The sequence below is a fragment of the Pinus tabuliformis genome, chromosome 4_2, assembly GCF_031772625.1.
Source record: "Pinus tabuliformis cultivar Carrire ecotype Pingquan chromosome 4_2, CPIR1, whole genome shotgun sequence".
In the NCBI taxonomy this organism is placed as follows: Eukaryota; Viridiplantae; Streptophyta; class Pinopsida; order Pinales; family Pinaceae; genus Pinus; species Pinus tabuliformis.
The window spans coordinates 87,255,815-87,273,021 of NC_142304.1; the positions used below are offsets into that span (position 1 = coordinate 87,255,815).

At 46.1% G+C, this 17,207-nt stretch overlaps 3 non-coding genes and 1 pseudogene across 3 annotated transcripts; all 4 read left to right on the forward strand.

Annotated features, from left to right (window-relative positions):
- Positions 1-921: 921 nt before the first annotated feature.
- On the forward strand, positions 922-1,075 carry LOC149168342 (5.8S ribosomal RNA). Its single transcript, XR_016259964.1, has one exon. It is a non-coding gene; the product is annotated as a 5.8S ribosomal RNA (ribosomal RNA).
- A 6,083-nt stretch (positions 1,076-7,158) lies between these two features.
- LOC149168343 (25S ribosomal RNA) lies at positions 7,159-10,553 on the forward strand. Its single transcript, XR_016259976.1, has one exon. It is a non-coding gene; the product is annotated as a 25S ribosomal RNA (ribosomal RNA).
- A 5,427-nt stretch (positions 10,554-15,980) lies between these two features.
- Positions 15,981-16,132, forward strand: LOC149168344 (5.8S ribosomal RNA). The gene has a single exon (XR_016260029.1). It is a non-coding gene; the product is annotated as a 5.8S ribosomal RNA (ribosomal RNA).
- A 247-nt stretch (positions 16,133-16,379) lies between these two features.
- LOC149168345 (25S ribosomal RNA) overlaps positions 16,380-17,207 on the forward strand; it is a 3,071-nt pseudogene continuing 2,243 nt past the window's right edge.

Sequence of the window (17,207 nt, forward strand, 5' to 3'; positions counted from 1 at the left end):
CAGAGGGACGCACCTGCCCCTTTAGATACAGAGCGTCCTTGGACGCAGACCTTATGAACAAAAGGTGCGTACCCGCAGGCAAGGCTTGAGAGAACCTGCGTACCCAGAGATAAACATGTTTTATAAGGACTTTCTCTCTTTCTTGGAGTTTGACATGGATAGCAGAGGCATAAGACTTGCTCAAAAGGGTAGTATGACTGTTGATTGAGCCATACCAACTGTAAATAGCCATGGTGACATTTTTTAGTGTAACAACGGGCCAACGAACCTGTATCAAAAATGCTAAGTTGTGACCCGAGGTTGGCTTTGTTCATTTTCATCTTGCTCGTTTGCCCGACTCTCCCATGTCGCTTTTTTCGGTCGTGCGGGGGCCCATTCAAATTCCAGATGATCCGAGCGACAGGTTTTGTTTCCGTGTGAAAGGTGGGTTGGTAATCAAGTTGTGTTTTCGCATTTGCCTGAACGACGACCTTGGGTCATTTGTAGGGTTGCCGATTTTCATCTTCTCTCCATCCCCACTCGGTAGCGCATGAGCAGTAATGTTGGCCATGCTCGTCTTGGGAGGCATATGTGAACAATTCCCCTTCTGCTTTCCAAGTCCTTGGAGCTGTATGGGCTGTTGTGGTGTGGCTCCCTTGCTCGTCCTGGTTCCCCTCGCTCCCCTCTAGATGATACCAGCGACAGGTTTTGTCACCCTAGTCCTTCTCGATCGTTGTTCCACACATTTTCCCCCTTTTTGCGAGGGCGTGGTGCTAGGGGAGATTGTCCTCTATTCGAGCCTCCCCCTGTGAGGGGGTTAGACACCTTTGTTTCTCTTTCTCTCATGCATTTTTCCTCCTTTTTCCCCTTGGCCTTACATTTGTTGTGGGGGGTGCCCCTATTCAGTTTTGTGGCTGATTTTTTAGTAATACACGTGGAAACGACTCTTGACAATGGATATCTCGGCTCTTGTTACAATGAAGAACGTAGCGAAATGCGATACTTAGTGTGAATTGCAGAATCCCGTGAATCATCAAGTTTTTGAATGCAATTTGAGCCCGAGGCCTCGGTCGAGGGCACGTCTGTCTTGGCGTAGCATCCCATTCAAACGCGCTCCCTGCAATATGCTAGGGAGTGTAGGAATTTACAGGGTAAGTTCCTCAGAAAGAATACCAAGAGGACACCGCTCACAACCAGATCTCAAATCAATACACCAGTATTTTTGACGTGGTTAAAACCCTCAGAGTGCAAGGAGGGAAACAGTCCACGGCCTGTCCCAACGTGGGTACAGACAATTTATTAATCAAAGAGTGAAAATTTACATAAGCTTCTCTCATGCACGGATTACCCGAACAATGACCCTCCATGCGCTTTAAATAGAACTCATGGACCAATCGGGTGTCAAGCCACGGATCAAGTGTCGGTAATACCGAGGTGAGAGTGAACCGTCGGATCACTACATATCGTGACCGTCGAATTGTAAGTTACAAAATGTACAACGGTAAAGAAACACACTTTACCTAACTCTAACCTAACTCTATACTAGACCAAGTTGAACTTAACTATATCCTATGTGTCGGAATATCCTAACATCCCCCCTTAAGAACAACTTGGGATAGGATTGAAGGATTTACAAATATGACACAATAGGAGAAGGAAGGAGGCACTAGAGCCTATCCCCCCTTAGTGACAACTTCCTGAACTCCAAGCATATATCGAAGTTTAGTGAACTTCGCCTCTGTGAGAGCCTTTGTGAAGATGTCTGCAACCTGATCATCTGTTGGACAATATTGCACTTCAAGAACATGGTCATGAATGAGCTTTCTGATGAAGTGCATGTGTAGTTCAATGTGTTTGCTGCGCTGATGCTGGACTGGATCTTTGCATAGCTGAATGGCACTTTGATTATCACACCAAAGTGTGGTTGGATGCTGCTGCTCAAAGCCAAACTCTGATAGGATCTGACGAAGCCACAAGGCTTCCTTACTAGCTTCCACGGCACCACGATACTCTGCTTCTGCTGATGAAAGAGAAATGGCAGCCTGTTTCTTACAAGCCCATGTAATAGGTCCTGAACCAAGAGTGAAGACATAACCGGCAGTAGACTTCCGATCATCAAGGTCACCAGCCCAATCAGAATCAGTGAAACCAACTAACAGAGGAGCTGCTTTGGCACTGTAATGAATCCCAAACTGTACTGTACCTCGAACATAACGAAGTATTCTTTTAGCTGCTTTCCAATGACTTTCACGGGGGTTTTGCATAAAACGAGCAACAAGGCCAACAGCAAAGGAAAGATCAGGACGAGTATGGGTTAAATACAAGAGTTTTCCGACAAGTTGACGGTATAAGGTAGCATCAACTTCAGGAGAAGTACAAGAGACTGAAAGTTTGACTCCAGACTGAAAGGGAGAAGTGGCTGGCTTACAGTCTTCCATGTGAAAATGACGAAGAATATCACAAGCATACTTGGACTGGGAAAGGAAAATACCCTCTTGGGATTGCAAGACTTGAAGACCGAGAAAATAGTGTAAGTGTCCTAAGTCTGTCATTTCAAATTTCTTTTTAAGGCTGGACTTCACATGGTTTATAAGGTTGGGATCACTACCAGTAAGAATAAGATCATCAACATAAAGAACAAGGATGATGAGAGAGTTGCCCACTTTCTTGGTGTAGACAGTATTGTCAGAATGACACCTAGAAAAGCCAGATTCTAAAAGAAAGCTATCCATTTTGGCATACCAAGCTCGAGGAGCTTGCTTGAGGCCATAAAGGGATTTCTTAAGTCGACAAACGAGGCTGGAGTCTGTTTGTATGAAGCCAATGGGTTGTTCCATATAGATTTCTTCCTGCAAGTCACCATGCAAGAAGGCAGATTTAACATCCATTTGATGGACTTCCCATTTTAAAGAGGCAGCAAGGGAAAGAACAAGGCGGATAGAGTTCATTTTGGCAACTGGAGAGAAGGTTTCAGTGTAGTCAATGCCTTCAACCTGTGAAAAGCCCTTAGCAACTAGACGAGCTTTATGTTTATCAACTTTCCCATCTGGTCCATACTTGGTTCTGTAAACCCATTTGCATCTAACAAGTTTGCGTCCCTTTGGTAGAGGAACAAGATCCCATGTATCATTTGTCATCAATGAATGATATTCTTCATTCATAGCTGTTTCCCAATGTGGATGGCCTGAAGCTTCTGCAAAAGTGTCAGGATCATGATTTACTGGAGCTTGAGCCAGTAAAGAAGAGGCTCTTTCAAACTGAGAACGTGTACGTCGCTGATCTGTAGGATCACCGGCAAGATCACCTGCTGCATCCCGAGTAGCACGGACCCATCTTGGAAGTTGAGGATCCTGAGAAGGTGGGGAAGGATTATCATCCTCGCTTTCATCATCAGAAGAAGAAATGTTTTCAAAGATAGAAGAGATAGGAAGAGGTGGCACATCCGCCGGACTAGGCTCGCAGGCCGATTTATTTTCATCAAATTTTACATCTCTTCTAATGATAACATTTTTGGACTTAAATGGAATAAGTCTATAGCCTTTTACATCTTCAGAATATCCAACAAAAGTACATTTCTCACTCTTAGGTTCTAAGGCTTTATGCTTTTCATCTGGAATATGGGCCCATGCTTCACTTCCAAACACACGAAAGTGACTTACATCTGGTTTAATGGAACTCCAGGCTTCTTCTGGAGTGATATTCTCTAGAACCTTAGTAGGAGTGCGATTGATTATATAATTTGCACAATTAATTGCTTCGGCCCAAAAACTAAGACTGAGTCCTTTAGATTGCAGCATACAATTAGCCATTTCCTTTAAGGTGCGATTTTTCCTTTCAGCTACACCATTTTGTTGTGGAGTGTATGGAACAGTATGTTGCATTTGAATTCCATTTTCGGTGCAAAAGTTGATGAATGCATTTTTAACATATTCTCCACCATTATCAGTTCTTAGCTTAAGAATTTGATGTCCAGATTGTTTTTCAACGAATGCTTTGAAGGCCAAAAAGGTGGTAAATACTTCGCTCTTGAGTTTTAAGAAGTATACCCAAGTGCGTCTGGAGAAATCATCAATGAAAGTTAAGAAGTACTTGCAGCCAGAGAATGAAGCAACAGGAAGAGGACCACATAAATCACTGTGCACAAGCTGTAAAGGGGCTGAGGCGTGCCAAGAGGCACGTTTGTCAAAACTGTCCCGATGATGTTTTCCGAGTACACATCCGGAACAAACACCATCTTTGCAAGATACCATAGGAAGACCTGTCACCATGTTTTCTTTACATAGATGCTGAAGGGAGCGATAGTTTAAGTGACCATACCGCTCATGCCAAAGTTTGCTCACTTCATCATTATGAGCAACAAATACTGAGGGAAGATGGGATGACCCAAAGTTGTGAAACTTATACAACCTTTTGGAATCATCAGCAAGACCAGTAGCTAGAATCTGTTTAGGATCTTTTAGATCCTTGATTACAACATCATGAGGTGAAAATTCAACAATTTTACCTTCACCTGAATGAGTTATCTGATAGACAGATAGAAGGTTGCAGGATAAGTTTGGAACACATAATACATCATTGAACTGACCATTGTCTAGATGAACAGTTCCAGTCCCTACAACATTAAGAGATCTATCATCACCAACATATATATTTTTGGTGTTACAATCATTTAAAGAAGAAAACATGGCTTGGTTTTTGGCCATGTGACAAGAGGCTCCAGAATCAATGAGCCACTCATGAGAATGAGAAGAAGAAGAAGATACATTTAATGCATAACCAGACTGAGATGATTGACGATGACATGCAGAAAATGCCGTTCCGGAAGTTGAAGTTGAAGTAGGCTCCAGATGGATGTTATGTTTCTTCATTGCGGCTTCCAAGGCTTCCATCTTCTTAAAGCATTTAGATTCTAAGTGGCCATCTCGATTACAAAAGTTACAATGTCTGTCAGTCTTCTTCCATTTGTTTTTATTGGTCTTGTCATATTGCTGAAATGATCTTTCATCTTGAGGCTGAGTTGGTTTAGGACCATTCCTTTGAGGATAAGACTTCTTAGGATTCTTTGAATTTGGTTGCTGCTGGGCGGCTAACGCTTTCGAGGAAGAGTTTCCAAGATTAAGAAGACCAAGGTGTAAGAGTTTTTCTTGTTCTCTTATTAAGGAATCACAAAAGGAGTCAAAGGAAGGGGGCTTGTAGTCTTTGCCTTGACAAATGAAAGCTTCCCTGGTAGAATGGAAAGTGGAAACAAATACAGAGTAGGCTGGTCCCAACTTAGTAAGGATGGAATAAATAAGGTTACCATCTTCTTTCTTAACTTTAACACCTTCCAAGAGATATCTAAGGGTCTTGAATTTGGACAAGAAATCTTCAATGCAAGAAAAATTATTAGGATCCAAAGTAAGCAACTCATTCTCAAGTTGATGGGCTCTAATTTCATTTTTAATCCCAAAAACTTTAGCAAGTTTTTCTAATGCTTCATGAGGAGTTTCAATTTCTGCAATGTGGAATCTAAGATCAGGAGAAACAGACATTCCTATCAAACCACGTGCTTGATCTTGTCGATTTTCCCATTTTTCGGCCTTGTCTTCATCTTTGGGTTTCTTCTCTTGGTCTGTGGCTATTCTGAAGAGACCTTTACTTCTAAGTAAATCTCCCATGTAGGCTACCCATTGGAAGTAGTTAGTGCTGTCAAGAATGACTTGGCATGGACTTTCCATTTTTTTGAAAAACAACTGAAGCTGAAGATGCTGAAAGTAAGTGGTCCAATGGATAGATCTCGAAAAAATAGGCGGTTTTAAAAAAAACGGCTCTGAAAAAGGCTTCCGGATGAAGAAGTTATGGCTTTTTGAAAAAAAATTGTTGACATTGGGGGGGGCTCGATTTGCGTGCTTGCCTTGGGAAGACTCTTTTCCCCTACAAAACACAAAACACAAAACCCAACACGAATATCCAAAGAAAAACGAACCTTACGGCTCGAAGTTAGCTTTAGCCAAAAAAACTAGAAATTTTAAAAAAAATCTCAAAGTTAGCTTTTAGCCGAAAAACTAAATATTTTTCTCAATGTTTTTGATTTTCCGAGATCACACTAAGGTGCAGGGAAAAGAGCATACGCATGAGAAAAATCCTTTCTTTCTGTTTCTGATTTGCCCAGATCGCACAGAGTCGCAGGGAAAAGAGCATACGCAGAAATGAAAGGTATAGATCCGGAAAAAAAAAAGGCTAAATAAACCGAAACCGAAATAAGCAGAGAGAAAATGACAGTAAACTGCAAAAAACACACTGTATACCTCCCGATCTGAAAAATGACGCAACTAGGGCTACCGGAAACCTTTTCGCGTGAAACGAAAGGGGTTCCTCACTGAAACAGATGCTCCGAACGCAACAGAGCAGTCCTCTCGGCCCGAAAGCAGTCAGAAATAGCAGATCTAGGAAACGACAGCCGCATGCAGTTCTACCGGCTTCAGATTTGGATCACCAACGGACGCGGCCCTCAAATAGCTCCGATACCATGTAGGAATTTACAGGGTAAGTTCCTCAGAAAGAATACCAAGAGGACACCGCTCACAACCAGATCTCAAATCAATACACCAGTATTTTTGACGTGGTTAAAACCCTCAGAGTGCAAGGAGGGAAACAGTCCACGGCCTGCCCCAACGTGGGTACAGACAATTTATTAATCAAAGAGTGAAAATTTACATAAGCTTCTCTCATGCACGGATTACCCGAACAATGACCCTCCATGCACTTTAAATAGAACTCATGGACCAATCGGGTGTCAAGCCACGGATCAAGTGTCGGTAATACCGAGGTGAGAGTGAACCGTCGGATCACTACATATCGTGACCGTCGGATTGTAAGTTACAAAATGTACAACGGTAAAGAAACACACTTTACCTAACTCTAACCTAACTCTATACTAGACCAAGTTGAACTTAACTATATCCTATGTGTCGGAATATCCTAACAGGGAGTAGCGGAGCTGGTCGTCTGTGCCTTGTGCGGTGTGGTCGACTGAAATACCTCAAGCGATGTTTCGTGGCGTGCGTTGGCGAGTGGTGATCTTGTCCCCTTGGATGGGCAGTCGGTGTTAGCCGATGCGGGCTTTGTGTGGCATCGCTCGAACTTGCTTTTCTCTCTCTTGTCCTCCCATGGGGTAGGGTGGATTTAGCTCCAACTTTGCGATCCTAGCTCAGGTGAGAACACCCACTGAGTTTAGGCATATAATTAAGTGGAGGAAAAGAAACTTACAAGGATTCCCCTAGTAGCGGCGAGCGAACCGGGAAGAGCCCAGCATGAAAATTGGGCGGCGGCGCTGCCTGAATTGTAGTATGTAGAAGCGTCCTTAGCGGTGGACCTCGCCATGTCCCTTGGAAGGGGGCGCCTGAGAGGGTGACAGCCCCATCGGCCCGGGACCCTACCGCATCACGAGGTGTTGTCAATGAGTCGGGTTGTTTGGGAATGCAACCCTAATTGGGTGGTAAATTCCATCCAAGGCTAAATACGGGCGAGAGACTGATAGCGAACAAGTACCGCGAGGGAAAGATGAAAAGGACTTTGAAAAGAGAGTTAAAGAGTGCTTGAAATTGCCGGGAGGGAAGTGGATGGAGGTTGTCGATGCATCTCGGTCGGATGTGGAACGACCCAGGCTGGTCCGCCGCTCGACTTGAGGTGCAAACCAACACGGGCTACTGCATCGTCACAAGCACGGGTGGATTACTGCATGTCGGTTTGCCACTGCGGTGGTCGAGGAACGAAGCGTGCGCCCTTGTGGCGGGCCATGTGCACCTACGCGCTCGTGGTGTTGGTTGGTGGGCTTTCCATTTGACCCATCTTGAAACACAGACCAAGGAGTCTAACATGTGTGCGAGTCAGCGGGTTTGAAAACCTGCGAGGCGCAAGGAAGCTAACGGGTGAGATCCCCTCTCTGGGGGGGTGCATCATCGACTGACCTTGAGCTTATGCGAAGGGTTCGAGTGTGAGCACACCTGTTGGGACCCAAAAGATGGTGAACTATGCCTGAGCAGGGCGAAGCCAGAGGAAACTCTGGTGGAGGCTCGTAGCGATACTGACGTGCAAATCGTTCGTCTGGCTTGGGTATAGGGGCGAAAGACTAATCAAACCATCTAGTAGCTGGTTTCCTTCGAAGTTTCCCTCAGGATAGCTGGAGCTCACGTGCGAGTTTTATCGGGTAAAGCAAATTATTAGAGGCATCGGGGGCGTAACGCCCTCGACCTATTCTTAAACTTTAAATAGGTAAGAGGGTGCGGCTGCTCCATTGAGCCGCACCGTGGAATCGAGAGCTCCAAGTGGGCCATTTTTGGTAAGCAGAACTGGCGATGCGGGATGAACTGAAAGTCGAGTTACAGTGTCGAATTTCGTGCTAACCTAGATCCCACAAAGGGTGTTGGTTGATTAAGACAGCAGGACGGTGGTCATGGAAGTCGAAATCCGCTAAGGAGTGTGTAACAACTCACCTGCCAAATCAACTAGCCCCGAAAATGGATGGCGCTGAAGCGCGCAACCTATACTCGACTGTCGGAGCAATTGCCTGGCTCCGATGAGTAGGAGGACGCGGGGGTCGTTGAGAAACCTCGGGCGTGAGCTTGGGTGGATTGGTCCCCGGTGTAGATCTTGGTGGTAGTAGCAAATATTCAAATGAGAAATTTGAAGACTAAAGTGGGGAAAGGTTCCATGTGAACAACACTTGGACATGGGTTAGTCGATCCTAAGAGATGGGGAAGCCTTGTATCAAGGGTGCACTCTGCACGAGCATCGAAAGGGAATCGGGTTAATATTCTCGAACCGAGACATGGCGGCAGGCGGCAATGTTAGGAAATCTGGAGATGTCATCGGGGGCCCCGGGAAGAGTTATCTTTTCTTTTTAACAGCTTGCCCACCCTAGAATCGGTTCACCCAGAGATAGGGTCCAGCAGCTGGAAGAGCACCGCACGTCTTGCGGTGTCTGGTGCACCCTCAGCGACCCTTGAAAATCTAGAGGACCAAGTACCATTCATGCCCGGTCGTACTCATAACCGCATCAGGTCTCCAAGGTGAACAACCTCTAGTCAATAGAATAATGTAGGTAAGGGAAGTCGGCAAAATAGATCCATAACTTCGGGAAAAGGATTGGCTCTGAGGGCTGGGCCTAGGGGTCTGCGCCCTCAACTCGTGGGCTGTCAGCAATCTGCCCGAGCTGCTCTCGCGGCGAGGGCGGGCAGTCGCGTGCCGATTGGGCTACGGGTGTAGAATGCCCCCTACCGGGGGCTTTTCCTTAGGCGTCGAATAGTCGACTCAGAACTGGTACGGACAAGGGGAATCTGACTGTTTAATTAAAACAAAGCATTGCGATGGTCCCTGCGGATGCTGATGCAATGTGATTTCTGCATAGTGCTCTGAATGTCAAAGTGAAGAAATTCAGCCAAGCACGGGTAAACGGCGGGAGTAACTATGACTCTCTTAAGGTAGCCAAATGCCTCGTCATCTAATTAGTGATGCACATGAATGGATTAATGAGATTCCCACTGTCCCTATCTACTATCTAGTGAAACCACAGCCAAGGGAACGGGCTTGGCAGAATCAGCAGGGAAAGAAGACCCTGTTAAGCTTGACTCTAGTCCGACTTTGTGAAATGACTTGAGAGGTGTAGAATAAGTGGGAGTCGTTTTTAGCGCAAGTGAAATACCACTACTTTTAACATTATTTTACTTATTCCGTGGGGTGGAGATGGGGCACTGCCCCTGTTTTTGGCCTTAAGGCACGTTTCGGCGGGTCGATCTGGGTGGAAGACATTGTCAGGTGGGGAGTTTGGCTAGGGCGGCACATCTGTTAAAAGATAACGCAGGTGTCCTAGGATGAGCTCAACGAGAACATAAATCTCATGTGGAACAAAAGGGTAAAAGCTCATTTGATTTTGAGTTTCGGTACGAATACAAACTATGAAAGCGTGGCCTATCGATCCTTTAGATTTTCGGAATTTGAAGCTAGAGGTGTCAGAAAAGTTACCACAGGGATAACTGGCTTGTGGCATTCAAGCGTTCATAGCAACGTTGCTTTTTGATCCTTCAATGTCAGCTCTTCCTATCATTGTGAAGCAGAATTCACCAAGTGTTGGATTGTTCACCCACCAATAGGGAACATGAGCTGGGTTTAGACCGTCGTAAGATAGGTTAGTTTTACCCTACTGATGAACCTCACTGCAATAGTAATTCAACTTAGTACGAGAGGAACCGTTGATTCACACAATTGGTCATCGTGCTTGGTTGAAAAGTCAGTGGCACGAAGCTACCGTGTGTTGGATTATGACTGAACGCCTCTAAGTCAGAATCCACGCTAGAAGCGGTGCTATGAGTAATGTGTTGCTTTTGTGCAGGACAAAGGGATTTCGAGGGAAATTGTAATTTTTCACAAACAAAATATCAGAGTCATCTTTTAAGCCCTTTTCTGACTCCTAAAACATGAAAAGATCACCGAGCGTTTCTTTTACACTCGTTAAAACGGAATTAAAAGACGGTCCCCTTTTAGCTCTTTTTTGACCGCAAAATCAGGAAAAGATTGCCGGGTTTTTGTCGTTTCAAACTCGATAAGGAAATAAAATGACGTGTCCTTGATCGCTTTTTACTTTTCAGGTCAACGACACTATTATGAAAGTACTCCTTGGTCGCAAGATCAAGCGGTTCCCCCAGGTATTATTTTATACTTTTTCGGGCTTGAGGGACACAAATTTACGAAAAAGTTCAACTTGGAGTTTCCTTAAGTTTTTCAGACTCTCTAAAATTGAAAAACGCCGAGTTTCTCCTATGCTGGGCTCGTTAAACTTTTACAGTAAAGGACCTGTTCAATTACAAACAGGAACGAACCACTCCTTCCTAGGGTTCGAATTTAAACTAGGTTGGACTCGTCCGAAGGATGAGCTTATAATCAAGCATATGTTATCCTCCTCAAGCTTGTTAAAAATAAAGAGGTACTTGCCAGAAATGGTGGGGGAAAAGAGAGAAGAATGGGCCTATTTGTTACCTTTTGTCTCAAAAGAAACTTTATTACCACTCTTGAACATGACACTTTTCATTCACCTGGGTTGGGAAATCTTTTACCTCACAGTTGACCAAACCACTTTGAAAGTCTTTAACCGGGTTCCGGGGATTAACTTTGAGTTATTCGTCACCAAGCCATCTGTCGTGTCGTTATGTGTTCAAGAGGTCTGCAAGCAAAACTTTCATCTGCAAAATACTTGTCATCCATTTGACCATCCCTGAGTCAGTCCTTACAGCAACATTTCTTCAACTTGAACAATGATTTCGTGTTGCAGGCTTGCCTGCAATGGGTCGCTTTCTATCGACATCGACACATTATCTAGAAAGATGACTTAGGAATCGACAGTACCTTGAAGTCTGCATGCATTAATGGCAGGTTTCTCGCCTTTGACGTCAGTTTACATCATTGACTTTCGATCAAAGGATTCCGTGAAGTGTTCGACATCAAAACATCTATTCACATTTCACGGGTTGTGCTTGGTACTTTGAGAACCATTGACATTACTGGTGGTCTCTCTCACGCTTGTTAACAATTTACATCATTGACTGGTAATCAAGTGGTTTCTAACATGTTCGACATCAAATCATTTTAATCACATGGCTAGAATCGTACCAATTCGGGAAGTAGAAGTGAAGACCCTGGATCTAGTTTTTACCATCCAGGCTGCGAGGAGTTTTGTATTCATTATCTATGTAGACTAATCATAAACAGATGGCTGCGTCCATACTGTGTCTACAAAAGTCTATAAAAAATGATGTACTGCAAGATCATTCCTGTATCAGAATAGTTAGTCCATTAGTTAAAGTTTTGAATCCGAGTATGGGAATGCCTACCTCAGTGATGATATAATCTTATACATGTATTTTGTGTTGAAAATTGCAGGTTCCAACCAGGTCATCCACAAGACAATCCTTGAAATGATAAAGCGCTTCACCCTTCCTAGAATTACAAAACCCTAATCTATTCCAGGCTTCGCACTTTAGGGGGCAATCTGTTACACTAAAAAATGTCACCATGACTACTTACAGTTAGTATGGCTCAAATCAACAGTCATGCTACCCTCTTAGGCAAGTCTTATGCCTCTGCTATCCATCTCAAACTCAAAGAAGAGAGAAAGGCTTGTAAAAAATGTGCTTATCTCTGGGGTCGCAGGTTCTCTCTAGCCTTACCTGCGGGGACGCTCACCATGTTCACAAAAGTTGCGTCCATGGACGCTCTGTATGTTAAGGGACAGGTGCGTCCTTCTGTAAAAGGCAAAATGCACGAGTTTCATCTTTAAAAAGTTACTTGTGGTTACTTCTAGAACCTTCTAGAGGTCGGTTTGATGAAATGGATGCGCCTCCAGTTGGTTCATGTATCTCTATTAAGGGGGAACTTATCCCATCAATAAGGGAGCTATCCCACCCAAAGAGGGGGATTATCCCATTGATGGTGGACCTGAATAACCTCTTTACAGCACTATAAATAAAGACATTGAGCCAGAGGGAGGAGAGGTTGGAGCTATACATTTTCTTTGGGTAAACGCTGCAGGAATTAGGACTCCCATTTAGAACCTTGTGAGGAGAGATTGTCTTTGCTTGATTCTACTTGGAAGTGGGTGAGCTTTGTCAAAGTAGAGGAAAACCCTTGATGGACCCTGGGAGGAACTTGCACAACACCAAGGCCAGGTTGTAAGAGTTTCTTTGTTTCGTTATTAATACAAACTGGTTTATTTTTCTCAATAGCTTGTGTTGATGAGTTATTTCATGTGTTCCTTGGTCTGCATGTTGAATATATGTTTTATTATATGAAATGCAAGTGCTTGGTAATTGTTTGATTGTTGGTGGTTGCAGGAATTGACATGAAGGAGGAGCTCATCCGGATCGCCAAGGACGAACTACAACAACAACGTTTTGGAATAAGGTAAGCCTAAACACTTGTATTTTTCATGTTTTAAAAGGTATATTTAGAGAAAGATCACTCCATTTTGTCTTGTTTGTCGCTAGAGAGTCTAGACTCCTAGGGAGGTCAGTTGTGTCCGCACAAACGACTTTTTCCGCCACGACAGGGATAGACCATTGCAATTATTGGTCTTCAACGAGGAATTCCTAGTAAGCGCGTGTCATCAACTCATGTTGACTACGTCCCTGCCCTTTGTACACATCGCCCGTCGCTCCTACCGATTGAATGATCTGGTGAAGTGTTCGGATTGCGTCAACGATGGTGGTTCGCTGCTATCGACGTCGTGAGAAGTTCATTGAACCTTATCATTTATAGGAAGGAGAAGTCATAACAAGGTTACTGTAGGTGAAACTGCGGTAGGATCATTGATAGTAGGGGTTTTCTTTTTTGGTTCGGGTTGGTTGGGTTTTGATTGCAATGTGGGACTTTGTGGTGCGTCTCTAGGGGAGCGGGTTTGGTGTTTGGCGGGAACATTGTTGGTTGCTTGTCTCGAGGTAACTACGCTTGTTTTTTCGTGTGTGCTTGCAAGCCATGCTTGTGCTTGTCCCACCCATCCTTTGTTTTTCTTCCCCCCAATGTGTTTCTGCAGGGGGTCTGGAAGCTTGTTTCTTGGGAGCCCTTCCGACGATCTGTTCGGCCGGGCATGGTTGCTGCAGAGTTGAGGTGCTCAGTAAATACGATGGATAAATTCAGACTCATTCGTAGCGGCGGTGCTCGGTCTTTTGTTCGTTGGAAGGCATGGGCCAAGGGTGCAGGCTTCCATAGTTGGTTCTCTCGAAAAGGTGGCGGCGGTTGATGTGTTTCTTGGGTGAGCTTTTTCGCTGGTGGTTGGGTCGAGGGAGTGGTTGCGCACGCGCCTGGTAGCTCAAACCTTCTGTGAGAGGAGATTGTCGGGGTGCGGTCAGTATGGGATGGATGAAGAGCGGTTCAACCCATTGGGTTGGCCACCATAGTCCCTCCCAACCGTTCCTTCCACATGCCCTCGCGGAAGGGTTGGGTGTCGAGGTAATGAAAAACCCATCCCTCGGTCTGAGCTCCATCGAGATCGCAATTTTCCCTGCCAACCGGCATGAGGGTGGAAATCTTATCTCGTGCCTCTGTCATCGAGGGAATTCCTCGTCCTCTCGTGACCCACTCCCCTTCTGAGGGAAAAAGAAGTAGCGGGTTGTGTCTTTGTTCCTCCCTTTGGATTGTGGGTTTTTTGTGGGACTTGCGTCATTTCTTTGTTTCGTGGTGTGCGCTTTGCGAACGTCCCTCTCTCTAGTGGCCTTGCACCATCGATGTATTTGTGGCCCACGGCTTTCTCCAGCATTGAGTGTCGGCCCGTGACAACTCCTCTTTGGAGTTTGATTCTTTGACCCCCGTTGACTCTCTCGCTGGAAAGGTTGTTGGGTGTTTTGTACACGGAGGGGTGCAAGAGCGGGGTGGGTTTGTGTTATTGGCAGCGGTCTATTTGTCGTTTGAAGCCTTGTGCCACTGGGTTGGGGGGCTGTGTGCCTCTCAGTGACGTGCTCCAGACACTGGTCTCATCGTGGCCCTTGTCTTTTCTATTGGTCAGTTTTAGGTTGTGATTTATTTTCTTGGTTGTTTGCTATGTTGTAAAGCTGGAAAGGGTGTTGTGCTGAATGCATGTGGGAGGGTGTGAAGAGGTGGGATGCTTTTTTGATTGGGTGCCTTGTTTGATTTCTTTTTGGTTAGCGGACATCTACTCGGCGTGCTATTGAGCTTCTCTCTTTTCTTGGGATCTTTGTTTCTTTGGTGTTGTTTTCTTCCCTTCTTCCTTTTGCCCCTAGCTTTACGGAGGAGAGGTGGGATTGTTATGGAATGGTGTTCAGGAAGGATGAAAAGCAGGGCGAGTTCCCAGGGTGGCCACCCTAGTCCTTCTCGATCGCCGTCCCCTACAGTTCCCCCCTTTTTCCGAAGGCGCGGGGTTTGGGAAGCTTGTTCTCTGTTTGAGCCTCTCCTTGTGAGCCGGTAGCCACGTTTGATATCTCTTGCTTTCCTGCTGTTTTCTTCCCTTCTTTCTTTTGACCCCTTGGCTTTACAGAGAAAAGGTGGGATTGTTGTGGATTGGTGTTCAGGAAGGAAAAAAAGCAGTGCGAGTTCTGAGGGTGGCCACCCTAGTCCTTCTCAATCGCCGTCCCCTGTAGTTCCCCCCTTTTTGCGAAGGCACAAGGGTCGGGAAGCTTGTTCTCTATTTGAGCCTCCCCCTATGAGCCGGTGGATGCGTTTAATATCTCTCTTTCTTTCATGTTGTTTTCTTCCCTTCTTCCTTTCCGCCCCTAGCTTTACGGAGAAAAGGTGGGATTGTTCTGGATTGGTGTTCGAGAAGGACGAAAAGCAGTGCGAGTTCCCAGGGTGGCCACCCTAGTCCCTCTTAATCACCTTCCCCTGCAGTTCCCCCCTTTTTGCGAAGGCATGGGGTTGGGGAAGCTTGTTCTCTGTTTGAAGCCCCCCCTTGTGATCCGATAGCCACGGTTGATATATCCCTTTCCCTCTTGTTTTTTTCTTCCCTTCTTCCTCGTGGCCCCTAGCGTTACGGAGAAAAGGTAGGATTGTTGTGGATTGGTGTTTCGGAAGGACGAAACGCAGTGCGAGCTCGCGGGGTGGCCACCCTAGTCCTTCTTGATCGTCGTCCCCTTCAGTTCCCCCCTTTTGCCGAAGGCACGGGGCTTTGGGAGGCTTGTGCCTTATTTGTGCTTTGTTTTCTACCCTTTTCTTCCTTTCAGTCCCTAACTCTACGGAGAAAAGGGGGAATTGTTGTGGGCTAGTGTCGGGGAAGGGCTAAAAGCAGTGCGAGCTCCCGGGGTGGCCACCCTAGTCCTTCTCGATCGCTGTTCCATGCATTTCCCCACTTTTTGCGAGGGCGTGGGGCTGGGGGAGATTGTCCTCTATTCGAGCCTCCCCCTGTGAGGGGGTTAGACACCTTTGTTTCTCTTTCTCTCATGTGTTTTTCCTCCGTTTGCCCCTTGGCCTTACATTTGTTGTGGGGGTGCCCCTATTCAGTTTTGTGGCCGATTTTTTGGTAATACACGTGGAAACCAATCTCGGCTCTTGTTACGATGAAGAATGTAGTGAAATGTGATACTTAGTGTGAATTGCAGAATCCCGTGAATCATCGAGTTTTTGAACGCAATTTGTGCCCAAGGCCTCGGTGTAGGGCATGTCTTTCTGGGCGTCACATCCCATTCAAACGCGCTCCCGGCAATATGCTAGGGACCAGCGGAGCTGGTCGTCTGTGCCCTGTGCGGTGTGGTCGGCTGAAATACCTCAAGCGATGTTTTGTGGCGTGCGTCGGCGAGCGGTGATCTTGTCCCCTTGGATGGGCAAACGACGTTAGCTGATGCGGGCTTTGTGTGGCATCGCTCGAACTTGCTTTGCTCTCTCTTGTCCTCCCATGGGGTAGGGTGGATTTAGCTCCAACTTTGTGACCCCAGCTCAGGCGAGAACACCTGCTGAGTTTAAGCATATAATTAAGCAGAGGAAAAGAAACTTACAAGGATTCCCCTAGTAGCGGCAAGCGAACCGGGAAGAGCCCAGCATGAAAATCGTGCGGCGGTGCTGCCTGAATTGTAGTCTGTAGAAGCGTCCTTAGAGGCAGACCTGGGCCAAGTCCCTTGGAAGGGAGTGCCTGAGAGGGTGACAGCCTCGTCGGCCCGGGACCCTGCCGCATCACGAGGCGTTGTCGGCGAGTCAAGTTGTTTGGGAATGCAGGCCTAATTGGGTGGTAAATTCCGTCCAAGGCTAAATACGAGCGAGAGACCGATAGCGAACAAGTACCGTGAGGGAAAGATGAAAAGGACTTTGAAAAGAGAGTTAAAGAGTGCTTGAAATTGTCGGGAGGGAAGCGGATGGAGGCTGTCGATGCATCTCGGTTGGATGTGGAATGACTCAGGCTGGTCCGCCGCTCGACTTGAGGTGCAAACCAACACGGGCTGCTGCATCGTCACAAGCGCGGGTGGATTACTGCCTGTCGGTTTGCCGCTGCGGTGGTCAAGTAACTAAGCGTGCGCCCTTGTGGCAGGCCATGTGCACCTGCGCGCTCGTGGTGTTGGTTGGCGGGCTTTCCATTCGACCCGTCTTGAAACATGGACCAAGGAGTCTAACATGTGTGCGAGTCGGCGGGTTTGAAAACCTGCGAGGCGTAAGGAAGCTGACGGGCGAGATCCCCTCTCTGGGGGGTGCATCGTCGACTGACCTTTAGCTTATGCGAAGGGTTCGAGTGCAAGCACGCCTGTTGGGACCCGAAAGATGGT